Source organism: Bombina bombina, chromosome 4, assembly GCF_027579735.1.
Source record: "Bombina bombina isolate aBomBom1 chromosome 4, aBomBom1.pri, whole genome shotgun sequence".
In the NCBI taxonomy this organism is placed as follows: Eukaryota; Metazoa; Chordata; class Amphibia; order Anura; family Bombinatoridae; genus Bombina; species Bombina bombina.
In genome coordinates, this window is record NC_069502.1 from 350,527,451 (window position 1) to 350,545,622 (window position 18,172).

The following is an 18,172-nucleotide window of genomic DNA, read 5'->3' on the forward strand; positions in this document are numbered from 1 at the left end:
AAACAGAGTGAGAGATGACACAATTGTGAGTCATAGATAATGTAGCAATACCGGACAATGAAAGCACTAACTCAGGGTGCAGGTAGAAAGAAGTAGTTAAGCAGTGAGGCTATAGGTCCGTACACAGGATTAAGCACAATGTATACCGTATCACAGCAGCTGTTAATAAATACTGGTCACGGAGGAGTACACTGAAATCCACAAGAGCTCAGAACATAATGTGGTATACACAGGTGGGTTTGTGAAAACAACATGTGCAAGCAGGCATATGAGCAGGCTAGTATATTGGCAGCATATCACTTTTAGAACTTCACTGAGGGGTATAGACTACGGCAGAAGCAGTTCAATATACAGCTCAAATAGCGGTGTACGTTACCAATCTGATCGTCCTTATATCTATCAGCAAGATTCCGGAATATGTATTGGCAGCGTTGCTTGAAATCCCCCTTGCTAAATAGCCTGCGGTGAGTCCGTGTAACCAGAGGAGGAAAGATGACGTCAGACGCCGACAGTGTTTACAGTGTATGACCACTGACAGCGTAGAGACAAGAAGGAGAAAACAAGGTACTTATCAGTCTGTGGCACTCACTGAAGGTAACCGAGAGATGACTGTGTGTGGCACAAAGCCAACTATGAGAGTGGTTAGGCACTGAAACTGTAAGGCAGTAAGGAATCCTCTGAACAGGAAACAGGGCAAGGTCTCTTCACCTGAGTACTGTAGCAAATTACCAAGCACAGGTAATCTGAAAGAGGGAGCTTGAGTAGGGGGAGAACTCTTGATGATGCTCACTTAAAGGTACATGAGTGACTAACCATGACAACAGGGCACCTAGTCTTGGATAAAGTTTAGATGCAAGTTTTTCTATGTGGAGACCAAAAGATAGATTGGGGTCTAACAACATATGCAAGCAAAATAAATACACTGCGATCCTCCAAAGTAAGTATAAGTAGTTTAATGTCCATATGTAGATTAAAACATCTTGATAGGCAACAGAGTAGGAACTAGTCTGTCCTACATGTTTCGGTCAATTCCTTAATCATGAACATGACCTGTTACCCCTCCTTCCTGCCTCTTAAACCTGAAGGTGATTCTCTATTGGTTCCTCAGTCTATTATAATTAACCCCTTATTGTTCAGCTGCTTATTGCTTTTATGTATGCTTTACCCCATTAATTGGTTTGGAAAAAACCTTTTTAAGGCTGTTATATGTGAACTCACTCGTATTACCATATATGTATATTATCTCAGCTAGCTCAAAGCCTGCATATATAATAGAGAAGACACTAAAGGCTAATGATATTGAGCCCATTGTTAGGTATATTAGTCCAACAACAATTATTTTATAATTATAGCTCAATTATCCCCTATAATTTATAAAATATACATGTTTATCATCAAATTTCCAGGAGTTTCATATCTCAGCACTATATGTATGTATATTTTATGGGTAGGCTATCGCTGCTGTACTGATTAATAAGGGGACCCTGAGATATTAAAAAGGACTATTATCTCTTCCAGAAGTTTATCACATCCCCTTCTATGTTGAAGCCCTGTGGCCTTCTTGTCTTCATTTTGAAGATCCAAAAGGCTTCACGCAGCATCAGGCGTGCTGCTCTATTTCCCCCTCTAGGGGGATTTCGTACACATTCTATTACCTGCCATGAGAGCGAAGTAACATCGCCCCCATGCACAGAGATAAAATGTTGTGAGAGGCCTGAGCTGTCTTTATCATGAGAGATGTCATTTAAATGCTCTCTAATCCTGGAGCGAACTTCCCTTGTTGTGCACCCTATATACTGCCCATTGCATTGGGAACAATCTACCAAATATACAACAAAAGGGGTTCTACAATTTGTGCAATTTGCCAGATTGAATACCCAATTTGTTGTTGCTGACTGAAAGGTGGACGTCACTCTGCTATGCTGACAGGCTATGCATTTAGAGAAGTGGCATTTAAAATGCCCTTTCACACTTAACCAACTACTGTTGGCCCTCTCTTTGTCCCTTAGTACACTTGGTGCCACTAAGTTGCCTATTGTGCATGCTCTCTTAGACACAAAATTGCACCCTTTGGACACATAGTCCCTCAAACTGTCCTCAGCTGTAAGTATTGGTAGATGTTTGCTGACTATACTGGTAATATCCTTAAACTGCGGGCTGTAGGTAGTAACCAGAGTAGGCCTACCTGAATCATAGCCATTCCTTGGCCTGGTGTTACCCCTCAATATCTCACTTCTATTCATCCTAGTCACCTCCAGATGGGCTCTATTGATGATGTTGCGTGAGTAACCTCTCTCAGAAAGGAGACACTTCAGTGTCTCACTCTCCTTTGCAAAATCTTCTTCCAGGGAGCAGTTCCATTTAATTCTCATAAACTGCCCCTTGGCCACCCCAAACCCCATATGATGGGGATGGTTACTCCTAGCATGAAGCAAGGAGTTGGAAGTGATAGGCTTACGATATAGGGATGTAGAGACCTTACCACTTAGAGGATCCCCCCTAAGTTCCACATCCAAATATGGTATTGTATTTGTTCCTGTTTGGGCAGTGAATTCCAAACCCACTCTGTTAGAGTTGAGGTAACTCAGAAAGTTCTGCACCTCAGCAGTCTCCCCCACCCAGATGAAAAGGAGATCATCTATAAAACGCTTATAGGATCTAATCCTGTCTCTGAATGGGTTATTATCTCCAAAGACGTGGGACAGCTCCCACCAACCCATAAAAAGGTTGGCATATGAAGGGGCAAATTTAGCCCCCATCGCTGTCCCACGTCTCTGGAGATAAAAAGTACGCTCAAACTTAAAATAGTTATGTGTCAGGAGGAAAGTGAGGGCCTCAACTACAAATTCGATTAGATCCTCATGATAGTTACTAAAATTTCGTAGCATATACCTCACGGCTTCAATACCAAATTCATGAGGAATAGCCGAGTAGAGGCCAACCACATCAACTGTTAGCCATGTACAATTTTCCTCCCATATGACACTATCCATTGCCTTTATGAGATGCGTAGTATCTTTCAGATAAGATGGCAAAAAGTGAATTACTGGTTGCAGAAGGGACTCAATCCAACCTGAGAGTTTTTCAACAAGTGACCCTATGCCTGAGACAATTGGTCTGCCCTTCACCTCCTCCAAGGTCTTGTGGACCTTGGGGAGGTGATGAAAAATAGGGATAACAGGTTTTCAGATATTCAAATGTCTCTTGGTCAATGTGTCCCCTCATCAGTCCATCATCCAAAAGATGTCTCAATTCAATCCCAAACCTTTCCGTGAGATTGTAGCTAAGCTCCTTATAAACCTGGGTGTCTGTCAACTGCCTCAAGGCCTCTCCAATGTATTTATCTCTTCCCATCACCACTATGCAGCCCCCCTTGTCCGCTTGTTTGATGACTACGTCATCTTTCTTTCCTAGCTGTTCCAATGCCAACTTTTGGGTTAGGCTCAAATTATATGTAACCTTATTATTCTGTTCTGAGAGTTTGACCAGATCCTCCTCAACCCTACGATGAAAGGCTTCAATAAAGGGTCCTCTGGTTCTAGTGGGGTAAAAAATAGATTGGGGCCTAAACCCTGTATGATTCCTCTTAACAGGGAAATCTGGATGGGAACTTAAAGTCCCTAACTCATGTAAGGTGAGATAATCAATCCATTCTTTAAAATCTATAATATCAGTGATATTAGGGAGAATCTCATTAGTTTCTTGTGAATCAGTACTAATTTCATTTTCCAAACCTTCCTCCTGGTTACTAGATCCCCAAAAAAACTTTTTCAGGGTCAAGTCCCTAACCAGTCTGTTTATATCAACAATGGTTTCAAATAAATCAAATTTATTGGTTGGAACAAAGCCCAAGCCCAGGCTAAGCACTTCAATCTGTGGGTCTGTTAGTACAATATCAGATAAGTTAATGACAGTCATACTTTGTATTTGTTGCGTGCATTTCTTTTTGGCTGGGCCCTGGCCCTTCCCTTTTCTCCTTGGCCTATGTCTCCGCCTCCTTCTATTCCTTTCGGGTCTAACCGAAAAACCTGTTCCTGGCTAGTCTCCACGGTCTGAGGTATGAATGCAGATGGTCTAACATCACCCTCACTATCACTGAGGAACTCCTGTTGTCTCTCATTCACACTTCTATTATTCTTTTTGGTGCTAGGTACCCTACCATCATTTCCAGCCTTTTTCTGACCTGAACCATGTGCTGTTTCTTTCTTCTTTAAGACACTCTTAGTTACTGGTGCCTGCACTTCATCACCTGAGTTCCCACTAGAGTCACCTGCACTATACTCATCTGACCTGTATTCATTGTCCTCATCCGTGCTATCTTTATCTGAAAAGGTCACTTTTTTACCTTCCCCTCCTGATCCCATTTTAGAAGTACTCTTATTCTTCCTGAACTTGGGTCTATTTGTTCTAGAGCCAGATCTATTCTGCCAGGTGTAAACTTTATTATTGGTATAATCATTGTTATCCCTCACAAATTTCCTTAGTTTAAAGTTGTCAATTTCACTCCTAAATTTGACAAATGTTTCACCTAACAACTTGTCAAAATCTTTATATTTGGGGTGCTCTAAAAATTCATTCAACTGCACCTGTATCTTATTCAATTCTTCCCTGATTTTTACCAATTGACATTGCTTAAACTTTATAATTAATTGCATAAGTCTCTTAGAACAGTCACTCAAAATATCATTCCATTCTTGCAGGAAATCAGGGTCATCAACCTGGAAAGTGGAAAATTTACGCATTCTCAGCCCCCTGGGAATCAAATCCAGGGTCAAATATTTCTCCAATGCTCTTTGATCCCACCATATCCTATATTCTTTAATTAAGGTGCGCTCCATAGCCAGAAATACATCACTAATGGATAATAGTTCAGTCTGTTTGACAAACGTATCCTCAAGGGTTAATCTTTCTGAGTTCAAGTCAGAGATTGATTTCAGTGAGAACAACCCTGTTGCCATTTTAGCTGATATCAATTGGTCACGTAAATATAGGTGTACCAAACATATGGATATAAATACACTGGGGACAGTTACAATCCGAGTCCCAGAGAGATGTAAAGCAAAAACTTCAATGCCAGTCCAAACAGTATTTCCCTCTGTGGTCTCAAGGAATTGCGCTCGATAGAACAAACACATACATATGTTTTTAATAAGACACTGCTAGTGACAACAAGTCCTCAAACGTATGCGAATCCACTCGCAGTCAAGTCCACTCATAGGCCTGTGTGACACTTATTGTATTAAGCTTCAGACATTCTGGGAGACATACATGGATATTGCGGATTGCTCACCTGGTCTTCATGCTCTCAATTTGCATATTTCAGGCTTACCACTTCCTCTGTCTCCTAGTCTGGGCCGTGTCTTAGCTCCTGTGGACCGCTGGCAGATTCAGATCCTAGATGCGTCCAGGAACCCATCTGCTCCTCGTCGATTCACGCTGTTTGGCGTGTGACGTCAGACGTTAGCGTGTCACATCCGGGCATCCGTAGTTGCCGATCAGCTGCTCCAGCTCCGTGTTCAGCGTTCAGCGTATGGCTCTGATGATCAGTGTCTTATCCAACTCTGTCCTCAAGGATCAAGCAGTGTGTGAGTATAGAACATGCAAGCAAAAGAAATACACTGCGATCCTCCAAAGTAAGTATAAGTAGTTTAATGTCCATATGTAGATTAAAACATCTTGATAGGCAACAGAGTAGTTAAAATCAAAAGAATAGGCAGAACATTTTCAGGAACTAGTCTGTCCTACATGTTTCGGTCCATTCCTTAATCATGAACATGACCTGTTACCCCTCCTTCCTGCCTCTTAAACCTGAAGGTGATTCTCTATTGGTTCCTCAGTCTATTATAATTAACCCCTTATTAATAACAACATACCCAAGTATTTGAAAGAGTGGACTGCAGTCAGTGTGAAATTTGAATTTTTTTTGATGCATATATGGGGATTTTGTAGTTTGTATAATTTAGGTCCCATTCCAAAGATCATTGTGACAGTTTTGTCAGTGTTTAGGAAGAGTTTTTTTTTTTAGATCCACTTTTCTACCTCTGTGAACTGGTCTTGGAGCACTGCTTCAAGCTGCAGGAGATCGGAATTGTTTGGATAGATTACTGTGTCATCTGCGTACATGTGTGCAGTTGAGGATTTGCAGACATTAGGCAGATTATTTATAAATAATGTGAATAGTAGGGGGCCAAGAATGGAACCTTGGGAAACACCACACGTGACTGGTAGAGTGAGGGAGTTGCTGTCAGAAATGGAGACATATTGTGATCGATCTGATACATATGATCGAAACCAGGTTAATGAATGATCAGCTAAACCTGAGTTTTTTTAGTTTGAGCAGTAGTAGGTCATGGTCTACTGTTTCAAAGGTCTTTGCAAAATCAAGGAAAATAGTTTCAGTTAAGTCTCCTTGTTCCATGCCAGTTTGGATGTTGTTGCAAACTTTTAAGAGGGTAGTTGTAGTGGAGTGATTCGGGCAAAAACCTTATTAATCAGGAGTCAGATAGTTAGATTGTTGGTAATACTCACATTATTGAGTATGGACGTATTTTTCTAAGACAATACTGGGAGCAAATGTATAGGGCGATAGTTAGAAACCAAGGTTAACTCCCCACGTTTTTGGATAGTTACTACTCTTGTTGTCTTCCAAAGTTTGGGTATGTATCCAGACACCAAGGATTCGTTAATTAGGGTTGTGACAGGTTTAGCAATTGCCGGCACACTGACCTTCAACAGCATTGCTGGGATTTGATCAGGTCCAGACTGGTTTTTCATTTTTAGATTATTAAGGTGTTTCTTAATGACATTGATGGGTACATGTCTAAAATGTAACTTCTCTATATTGGGTCTTTGCTGATTTAGTGGGGCCTGATCCACATTTGTATTTTCAGGATGCTTGTCATTTATAATTTTGTCAATCAGGGTGGTGGAGCATCCGACAAAATAATTGTTAAAGGCATTTGCTACTTCTAAGGAGAGTTGCAGGGTTTTGTTGTCCACATTGACAGTGGAGGGTTGGGAGTGGATTGGTGGAGTTTGTACGTTATTTGTTAGTTTCCAAAACTTTCTAGAGTTTGATATGTTATTGTTCAGATTTTCACAGAAATATTGGGCCTTGGCCAATTTTGTTTGTTTAGTGCATATATTTCGCCATTGTCTATATACACAGTGATCGTTCATAGAGCCAGTATTCTTGAACATTGACCACAGTGAATCCCGAAACTGGTACATTTGAATGAGGTCAGCTGTGATCCAATTCAAGTGTGCTCCTTTTACTCTATAATTTCTGTTACTTTATAATTTTGTGAGGTGGGGGTAGGAGGGTTATGTTTTATAACTCTTCACCACCACTCAGCAGATAAGTTACAGCAACAGAGCAGGCCATGGTGTATGATAATTTGTTTTCCAGTTTGAGGTATGTGCTTATGGCGGTAGTGATGTGAACAAAATTTGAGTTAGAAAAGGGTTATCACGAATATCAGTATGGTCATATTTGGATTCATATTAGTGGTATGAGGTGTGTAGATGAAAATAAAACAAAAATAGTACAAAATTAAAAAAGAAATAAAAGTATATACTATCGATGAGGGATATATAGCTTTTTGTAGGGAGAGAGGCTATGTATTCTATTGGGTTAAGTGAATGGAAGGGTGTGCTGATCAGTGTTTGCAGCTGTCAGTTTAGGAGAATGAAAGTTGTGTGGGAGACTATCTATAAATGAGGAAATGAGCTTGGGGTGGGTGAAGTGAAAAGCAGGGTGGGAGGGAAACTATCTTCCAAAGGCTACCTGATTGCAGAGGGCAGTGGGACAGCTGAAATATGCAGGTCTGTGAATTTCTTTAGACTGTGGCAGATATACTTTAAATTCAGCTGAGAGAGAGAGAGATATATTAGTATTAGACTGGTCTGCAAAAATGTTAAGGGAGGGGGTATCTATGGACATTTGAGCTAGGGGTCGTTCAGGCAAAAACATAGGGAAAGTTCACAATTACAGAGATAAGAGAGGTATCCATGTAGGGAAATAAAACCATTAAACAAGGAACAAGAAAGATACATGGTCCTCCAATATGCATTTAAAAATAAAAATAATAGCAAATACATATTACAACACACACACATTAGTAATAATAGGGTAGAATATAATGAGATAACTATCTTCCAGAGGCTACCTGATTGATTGCAGAGGGCAGTGGGACAGCAGCATTGCCCTTAAAAGGGCATTTAGCTAATTTTTTTCGTAGGATTTGTTTGTAGTCATTTAGATTTTGTTCGTAGTGTTAGGTTTTTTTTAAATTTGTAATTTAGATATTTTAATTGGTAGTATTTTTTTTATTTTATTAGAATAGTAAGGTTAGGTTAATTTATAGTTTAATGTTAGGTTTATTTTTATTTCACAGGTAAGTTTTTATTTATTTAAATATAGTTATATTGTAATTTTAATTTAAAGTTAGGGGGGTTTTAGGTTTAGTGGTTAATAGTTTAATTTAGTGTTTTGTGTTTTAGTGAGATGTGGGAGGCCGGAGGTTTAGGGGTTAATAACTTTATTTAGTGGCAGTGATCTCGTGGAGCAGCGAAATAGGGGTTAATTACTTTTATTAGTGGTGGCAATGCTGGGGAGCAGTGGGATAGGGGTTAATAACTTTTATTAGTGTCGGCAATGTTGGGGACAGCAGATTAGGGGTGTTTAGACATGAGGTTTATCTTAGGGTGTTAGGTTTAAACGTAACTTTTTTTTCTTATAGACATCAACGGGGCTGCGTTACAGAGAATTTTCATTCCGCACTTCAGGTGTTTTTTTCTAACACTCTCTTCCCAGTGATATATATGAAGGAAAGCGTGCACAAGCACGTCAAAGCAGCCCTTGGCTTTTGTGTGGTATGGAGCTTATTGCCACCATACCGCATGCACAAGGCAGCTTTTCAGGAACTCGTAATAGCAGCGCTATGGAGAGGGAAATAACGCAACTTTTGTTGCGTTCGTTTCATACCCTCTATATTGCAAAACTCGTAATCTAGCTGTATGTTAATGATAATAAATAATAATACAACTGGCTGGTTTAAAAAAGCAGCTGAGCAGAGTAACCATTAAATATTTTTACTAGTACATCTGCAATTGTAATAGGCTTCGCATTCTATCTTTTTCCTTTTAAATTCCCAGAGCAAATATAGCTCCACTTAACACAGAAATAAACTAACATAACTATTACAAGCTATTTATTTTAGCCTTATTCTTTTACATTTATATCTATTTTTTTTACTACAGCAGGGAGTTTGTTATATAGGAATTTTAGTATTTTATAACTATTGCAGGGATAGTATATCTTAAATATGTAAAGATATTAAATGTTGCCAATAGTTAAAAACAAAAACAACTTTTTTATACATAGAAACGTACAAACATAATGGTTAGCTATTTATTTTAGCTTGATTATTTTACAATTATTGGGGTTAAACACAAAGATTTTCAGGGTCACTAGTTTTAAAGTTTCGCTCACTAATGAATTAAGAAAAACATATAATTGTATCACCTTATTTCTGACTCACCCAGCATTATGTTGACAGATAAAACGAGGTTTACAGGAATTACCTAACAAAAACATATGCAACTTAAAGAAAACTCCAAAACATATTGACAAGCTTTACCTGATCAAAATAAGAAAATATTAAAGGTACAGTCTACTTGAAATGTGTTATTTTTAATAAAGATATATAATCCCTTTATTACCCATTCCCCAGTTTTGCCTAACCAACACTGTTATATTTATACCCTTTTTACTTCTGTGATTACCTCGTATCGAAGCCCCTGTGGACTGCCCCCTTATCTCAGTTCTTTTGATAGACTTGCATTTTAGCCAATCAGTGCTGACTCATAAGTAATGAGCACAATGTTATCTATAGCGCACACATGAACTAGTAGAGTCTAGCTGTGAATAACGAAGATAGAGGCGGCCGTCAACAGCTTATAAATCAGTTTGAGCCTACCTTTGGCTTTGAACAAAGAATGCAAAGACAACAACGGCAAGTTGATGATAAAAGTAAATTAGAATGTTGTTTAAAACTGCATGCCTTATCTGAATCGTGAAAATTGAATTTTGACTTGGGTTAAGGGGTTAAAGGGACAGTTCACCCAAAAATGTTCTCCCATGTAAATTGTTCCCAATTATCCATTTTACCGGTTGGAGTGTATTAAATTGTTTACAAGTTAGCTCCTTTACACCTTTTTTGGCCTTTGAAATAGCCAATTTAGCTTGTGGTTTCCCAAGCTATACTGAAAGTTTTGATACTGGAGTCTCAGCTATTGAATAGCCTAAGTAAACACAGCCAGCTGAAGAAATTAAACTCACAGTGGGGTGCAGGATAGTTAAGTAATAAAATCATAGTTTTCCATTGTTCTCTCTATGTATTGAGCTTTAGTTATCCAGACAAATATAAGATAACAAAGCAAGTTTGTGTACACAAAGTGATAACATAATGAGATCTAATATTACCTGAAGCTCAACCCATTGTAATAGCCTGTGGTTTAAAAGCACAAAACCTGAAAATTCAATTTCTCATACATTTTATACTCTGCAGCTGGTATAAGAAGTCATTTAAAATACATTAATATAAAAATAATTTTACAGTGTACTGTCACTTTAAGGACCAAGTATTTCAGACTAAAACTTTTTCTAAAAGACTAGATCATTTCTAGCATTTTTGCCATCAGTACATTTAAACAGAAATAGAGCCTTTATTTATATTTACCTATCAAAACTATATATTTTTTAAAGTAGACCCAAAGCATTGATCTAGGCTCATTTTGGTATATTTCATGCCACCATTTCACCGCCAAATGCGATCAAATAAAAAAAAAATCGTTAGCTTTTTCACAAACTTTAGGTTTCTCACTGAAATTATTTACAAACAGCTTGTGCAATCATGGCACAAATGATTATAAATGCTTTTCTGGACTCCCCTTTTTTTCAGAAATAGTAGACATACTGTATATGGCTTTGCCTTTGCTTTTTAGTAATTAGAAGGCCCCTATTTGCAGCTGCTCACCACACAGTGAAGGGGTTAATCAGGTAGCTTTTAAGGTTAATTTTAGCTTTAGTGTAGAGATTACCCTCCCACCTGAAACTTCTCACCCCCTGATCCCTACCTGACCCCTCTCAAAAAGCTATCTTCCCTCTGGTCACCCCCATCTTAAGAAATGACAGAAACTCTGCCAGTATGAAAATAAAAGTATGTATTTATTTTTTTTATAAAATGTTCTTTTCTATTTTCTGCAGTGTAGGATCCCCTTAGCCCCCAACCTCTCTTATCCACCCCAAACACTGCTTATGCAATGCCGCCCCCTGCAGATTCGCGGGCAATCAAGGGTGGCGGATCCAGTTAAGGAGCAGCGGTCTTTAGACCGCTGCTTCTTAACTCCTGTTTCCTGCAAGCCTGAAGACTCTCGTAGAAACAGGGCAAGTTGGCCCCATTTGGGGCATAGTAAATTGGCCCCTGGTTTATGTTAAGGTGTTAGGTGTTTACATAACCTTCTTTTTCCCATAGACATCAATGGGGATTGCGTTATAGCAATCGTCATTCCACGATCACAGGTGTTAGTTTTTTTCTAACATTTTCTCTCCATTGATGTCTATGGGGGAAAATGTGCACAAACACGTCAAGTCAGTCCTTGGCCTTTGTGCGGTATGGAGCTTAATGCACCATATTGCACAACAAAATAAGGTTTTTGTGTAGGACAAAAGGGACAAAAAAGCGCACCCAGATTGAAGCGGATTAAAATGTGTATTGCTCATACACAGAACACCTCAACGTGTTTGGTCATCTAGCCTCACAATCTCCTCAGCTCAGCAGAGTAAGTTCTGTGTAAAAAGTTATACTTCATCTGTTTCCCAGACCTAAATTACTTAGTATAACCACTGTTATTGCAAATAATCATTTTCCAATCATGACTTTTCATGCAAAACTGGTAATCCACCTTAAAATAGCAAATTAATGGAGACAAGATGAGGGAGGGAGAGAGAGAGCTATACAGAAAATTAGATAAAAGCCATACACATTTTAGTTCGAATTGTCAGTGATCACTACTGTAGGTGGGAAGTGGAGACCAATACCGCTATATACTGTTACCCCTGCATGATCAACTTTAGTTCTATGTGCTTGTTGATGCCTTGCATCTGGTGAGTGTTAAACTTACTATGTTCTTTTTGTCCGTCATTTGTTTTAATAAATCCGCTTGAATCTGGTTGCGCTTTTTTGTCCCTTTTGTCCTGCATCAGTTTCCATTGGCTGTTGGGAGAAGAACACAGCCTCAGAACAGCTGCACCCCTACTACCGCAATCGATTGGTAGTTACATCATCACCTGACATGCTGGTTTGAGTTTAGAGAACACAGAGAACAGTTGATCTGAACTACCATCAGCGCAGTGTTGCTCATAACGGGTAAACTTTCTAGATCTTCCAGTGATTTGCTTTCTATCTTCCTTGCGATAAGGATGGTTGTTTAAAGAACTTTCATCAGACTATTTCTGAACTCATTTGTCTCTGCATTTGCACATTGAATACGGGACATTTTATTATTGTGGTTATCGTGCTTGTGAGTTAGCATTTGGTCATCTAGCCTGTGGAAAGAGTTACACCACACAAATTTGTAGCTTTGAATCTTGATTTGAACACAGGTTTTCAACAACATATTGTTTGTGTTAAATATTCATGAAAGGGTTTTAGCGCAGACAGTTTTTTTTTTGTGGAAGGTTTTTGTGTAACTTGTACTGGCAGCACTATGGAAAGTGCGGTACCGCTATATTTTTAGCGTTACTTACGCACTGGGTTTATCGCGCAACTTGTAATATTGGTGTTTGTCATTAAAACACGGGCGAAAATGAAATATATTACATTTTAACATCTCTGTAGCTAAGTATAAAATAATACTTTGGGCTAGATTACAAATGGAGCGCTAGAAGTAAACTTTTTGCATGTGTCTTGTTTCACTGGTATTGAGTGCAACCCGACGGTAGTTGAAAGTAAATAGTTATTGTAATAGTGCTAACCTGACGCGCAAAAAAAGCCGAACTTACAATATCACATGCGCGTACCTATTCCCCCATAGAAGTAAATGGAGAAAAAAAGTGAAAAACAAAAAACACCCTACCTGCGCACTTACCTGATTGCATATTCTTATGTGCACTAACCCAACATGAAAATATGAATAAAAAAGTTATATACTCGCACTAACCCGACGCATGCAAAAAAAAACAAATTTACAATATCGCATGCCCGATAACCTATTCCCCCATAGAAGTAAATGGAGGAAAAAAAGTGAAAAAAGAAAAGAAATGAAAAATAGAATATGCGCTAACCCAATCTCATATTCTCATGTGCACTAACCAATGTTCTTTACATAGCAGAATATGTTCTTTTTATTCTGATAGTATTTTGGTACAATATATATATATATATATATATATATATATATATATATATATATATATATATATATATGAATATAGATGATTATATATAGGTATAGATATATACAGATATATTTAGGAATATCTATTTATAAAAACATTTTTGCTAAGTTGGAGAACATAGGAATGTGTAATATTTACATTAAAGGAACACTCAAGTCAAAATTAAACTTTCATGATTCAGATAGAGCAGGCAATTTACTTTCCAATTTTCTACCATTAACAAAATGTGCACATTCTTTTTATATTTACACTTTTTGAGTCACCAGCTCCTACTGAGCATGCGCAAGAATTTACAGAATTTAAATATGTGCATTTGTGATTGGCTGATGGCTGTCACATGAGGCAGTGGGAGTGGAAATAGACATAACTTTGACAATTGTCAGAAAAAAATCTACTTCTCATTTGAAGTTATCATTATTATTATTATCAGGTATTTGTTGAGCGCCAACAAATTCTGCAGCGCTATGAACATAGGTGGTATACAAAATAACATTTACAGGGGTCAAGTTAGCACAGGGCCCTGCTGAGAGTTGCACTGTTGTAGTCGGCTCTTATGAATGTAAACTACAAACATCTGGGCTCGTAGGCTTACATACTATGGGCTTTAAGGGTATAGCAATGGAGATAGGAAGGTTAGTGTAGGTTGTACGCATCCCTGAATAGTAGAGTCTTCAGGGAGCACTTGAAGCTTTCAAAACTAGGGGAGAGTCTTGTGGAGTGAGGCTGAGAGTTCCATAAGATGGGAGCCAGTCTGGAAAAATCTTGTAAACGGGAATGTGAGGAGGTAACAAGAGAGGAGGAGAGTAGGAGATCATGAGTGGAGCGAAGGGGATGGGAGGGTGAGTATCTGGAGTCAAGGTTTGAGATGTAGGGGGGAGCAGTGCAGTTTAGGGCTTTGTGTGTCAGAGTGAGAATTTTGTGTGTAATCCTGGAGGCAAGAGGAAGGCAGTGAAGGGACTGGCAGAGAGGTGTAGCAGATGAAGAGCGAAATTTAAGGAAGATGAGACTGGCAGAGGCGTTCATTATGGATTGAAAGGAGCTAGACGGCAGCTAGGGAGACCAGAGAGGATGGAGTTGCAGTAGTCGAGGTGGGAAAGGATGAGAGAGTGCATTAAAATCTTAGTTGTGTCTTGTGTAAATAAATGTCTAATTTTAGAGATGGGTGGGTGGGATAGAGATAAGGTGGAAGTGGCAGACTTTAGCCAAGGACTGAATGTGAGTAGTGAAAGATAGATCTGAGTCAAGTGTGACCCCAAGACATTGGGCATGTGGGGTTGGGGTAATGATGGAGTTATCATCAGTTATAGAGAAATGGGGGGTGGAGATTTTGAAAGAAGGGGGAAATAAAGATTTAGCTTGTGGTAGTAAGAGGACTAAGGGGCCGATTTATCAAGTGTGTGGCGGACATGATCCACAGTAGCGATCTATCTGCCAGACATCGATAAATGCCGACAGTATACGCTGTCGGCATTTATCATTGTACAAGCAGTTATGGTGAACTGCTTGTGCAATACTGCCCCCAGCAGATTGGCCGCTGGCAGGGGATGTTAATCAACCCGATCATATTTGATTGGGTGGATTACTGTCTGCCTCCTCAGAGGAGGCGTACACGTTATGCTGCTTCTTAACTCCTGTTTCGCACGGAATCAGGGGTATAGGGCCCCATTTGGGCAGTGATAAATCGCCCCCTAAGTGCTATTGCATTTTCTTGTATCATCTATTTGTTGATTATGCAAATCTACTGTATTTACTGGTACTTTAAATACACAGTTAAACACTTAATTAAATATGAATATTATATAAATATAATTTTTCTTTTTTTAATCTACTTAACTGCAAAGGGCTCTTATGCACTTAGAAATATGTCTATATATGTGTACATATGTATTTATGTGTTTATATGTGTATAAATGCCTGTAAATATACACATATAAATACATATGTATATATATATATATATATATATATATAAATACATACATATACATCTTCAGTGATGTATACAGTATGTATGTATTTCAAGGTTAACGTCCTTTGCCTGTATTTTTTTTTCCTAATATCACATATCTGAGACCTTATAACTTTTTGTGCAATATTTTTTTTTTCCAATAATTTTACTATGAGTTTAACTGTACTATGAAATGTATTTTTGATGTGTTTTGTGCAACTTTTTATTTTCGCAAAACAGTTAACCACAGCTCTGAGATTGTGATAATCATTCTAGTTAAATTGCAATTGCACTAACGCGATCACGTTTACTTTCAACACATAATACGTGCGCAGTTTAACCTGCGTGTGAATGATCGCAAAAACCTAATATCGCTTGCACACAAGCATTTGTGCTCCACTCATAATCTGGCCCTTTATAGGCTTTTTTAGGATCTAAGCAACCACTGTGTAGAATGCATAAAACTCAGGCAATTTGCAAGATTTTTCCAGTAGATATTTTATAGCAAAAACAAGCAAAAATACTGCACATTTCAGAATAGATGTTAAAAGTGGAAACCCAAGTAAAAATAAGGGGGCATAGGGCTGACTATACACACACACACACACACACACATATATATATATATATATATATATATATATATATGAATATGTATATATATAATATATATATATATATATATATATATATATATATATATATATATATATATATATATATACAGGTAGCCCTCAGTTTATGCCGGGGTTAGGTTCCAGAAGGAATGGTTGTAAATCAAAACTGTTGTAAATTGAAACCCAGTTTATAATGTAAGTCAATGGGAAGTGAGGGATATAGGTTCCACGCCCCTCTCAAAATTGTCATAAGTAACATCTAATACATTATTTTTAAAGCTTTGAAATGACGACTTTCAATGCTAAACAGCATTTTAAACCTAATAAAATAATCCCACAACATAGAATATATAATTAAACTAAGTTAAATGAACAAAACCATTTGCTAAACAGCATTATAAACCTAATAAAATAATCACACAACACAGACTTCACTTGCATTTTTCTGCAAACAGTTCTTTCTATGCATTCCAATCTGGACTGATTTATAGACAGGAAGATCTTGTTCTTTTGAAATCTGCTCGATAGCTCAGGTCTGGTTAAACTGATTAATTTCAGCTTGCTTGGCTTTGCTGCAACACAAGCGGACAGCTCCACCTACTGGCTATTTTAATAAATGCACTGCTTCTCAATGCTTTTCAATAGCAGTCACATGACTGGAAAAAAAGGTTGTTATTCTGAAACGGTGTAAATTGTAAAACGAGGGTCACATATATATCATATACAGAGATATTCCAATAAAAAAAAGTCCAGAATAAATTCAGTAATTACAGTAACTCCAGAGAGTACAATACTTGTCACTTGAAAGCTTAAATCTAGCATTCTTGTCAGAGAGACCTGCACTGCAGATGAGAAATTACTGTTCTGCCACATGGATTACATGGCACAAGCTAGTTCCCATCCAGATAGATGACCTACTGACTGTCAGAGTAAGACACAGTCTCAAACTCAAGACAATCCCCCCCCCCTCCCAATAAGGCAGATGTGTTAGCTGCCTTCCTTGGAGCTTTTCTATGATTGGCCTATTCATCAATATGACAACTAACCTTATTGACAGTGGCGGGGGTGCTCCATCCAGCACATTCAGAGCTGTTGTGCGATCAAGAGAGGCTGAGCTCAACACTGCCTCTCGCCTTGAATTGTGCAGTGAAGCTCAGAAAATGTGGTGTTTTTTTTCCATTGTCATTTTACTTTAATATTAATTTTTCATCAATAATGTTTGCTTATTCACTAGGAATCAATATAAACAGACCCTCTTACATTATCCCTGATCCCAATGTCACAATTAATCTGACTTCTCTGTTTCAGTCAAGTCAACCTCCCAATCCCTTTCAGATGGGTGTGGTTATCGTATATGCTCTTTGTGAAACCCTTGTATCCCCCCCCTGCATTGAGTTTGTAAACACACAAATGCAAAATCAATAACTTATGAAAAACAAAACTATTGTATAGTTTTTAAGTTCTGCCTGGCAAAGAATTGTTTTAGATCTTCTTCCATAATAAAACTAAATTACAATAATGTATTAAATATTGTAGATGACTGTCTAATATATTTAACCCTTTCACTGCTATACCTTTTTTCACCCTAGTGCTGAGCCAATTTTGAAACATTTTTGACTACCTACATTTAAACTATATTGTACCATGTAAGTTTACTTTCAACTGGTATTAGGCATGCAATTAAGCGTTGGCGTGATATTGGTTATCTCAACCCACATTAACAATAGCGCACTACTTGTAATCTAGCCCTTATAGTTTAAAAATAGGATATGAAAAAAGTGATTTTTGCATTTTTTTTTGGACTTCCAAAATCGACATACTTGACCTTTTGAAAACTAATTTCAGTTTGTTTCAAACTGCATATCTAGGTTCTCCCAAATTAATTCAATGTTAACAAAAGAAATATAAAAATATAGCCTAAATCACATATATAAATCATGTAACCTGTAGGCAAATTACATATTTAGCTGCTTGAGGACTCGATTATGAGTGGTGCACAGTTGCGTGCAAGCTATAAGGGGTTTATCGTGGTTCTTTGTGCGCATCGGAAGTAGCATGAGTTTTACGAGTTAAAAGAAAATCTGTATATGTATGTATGCTTATATGTGTATATATATATATATATATATATATATATATATATAT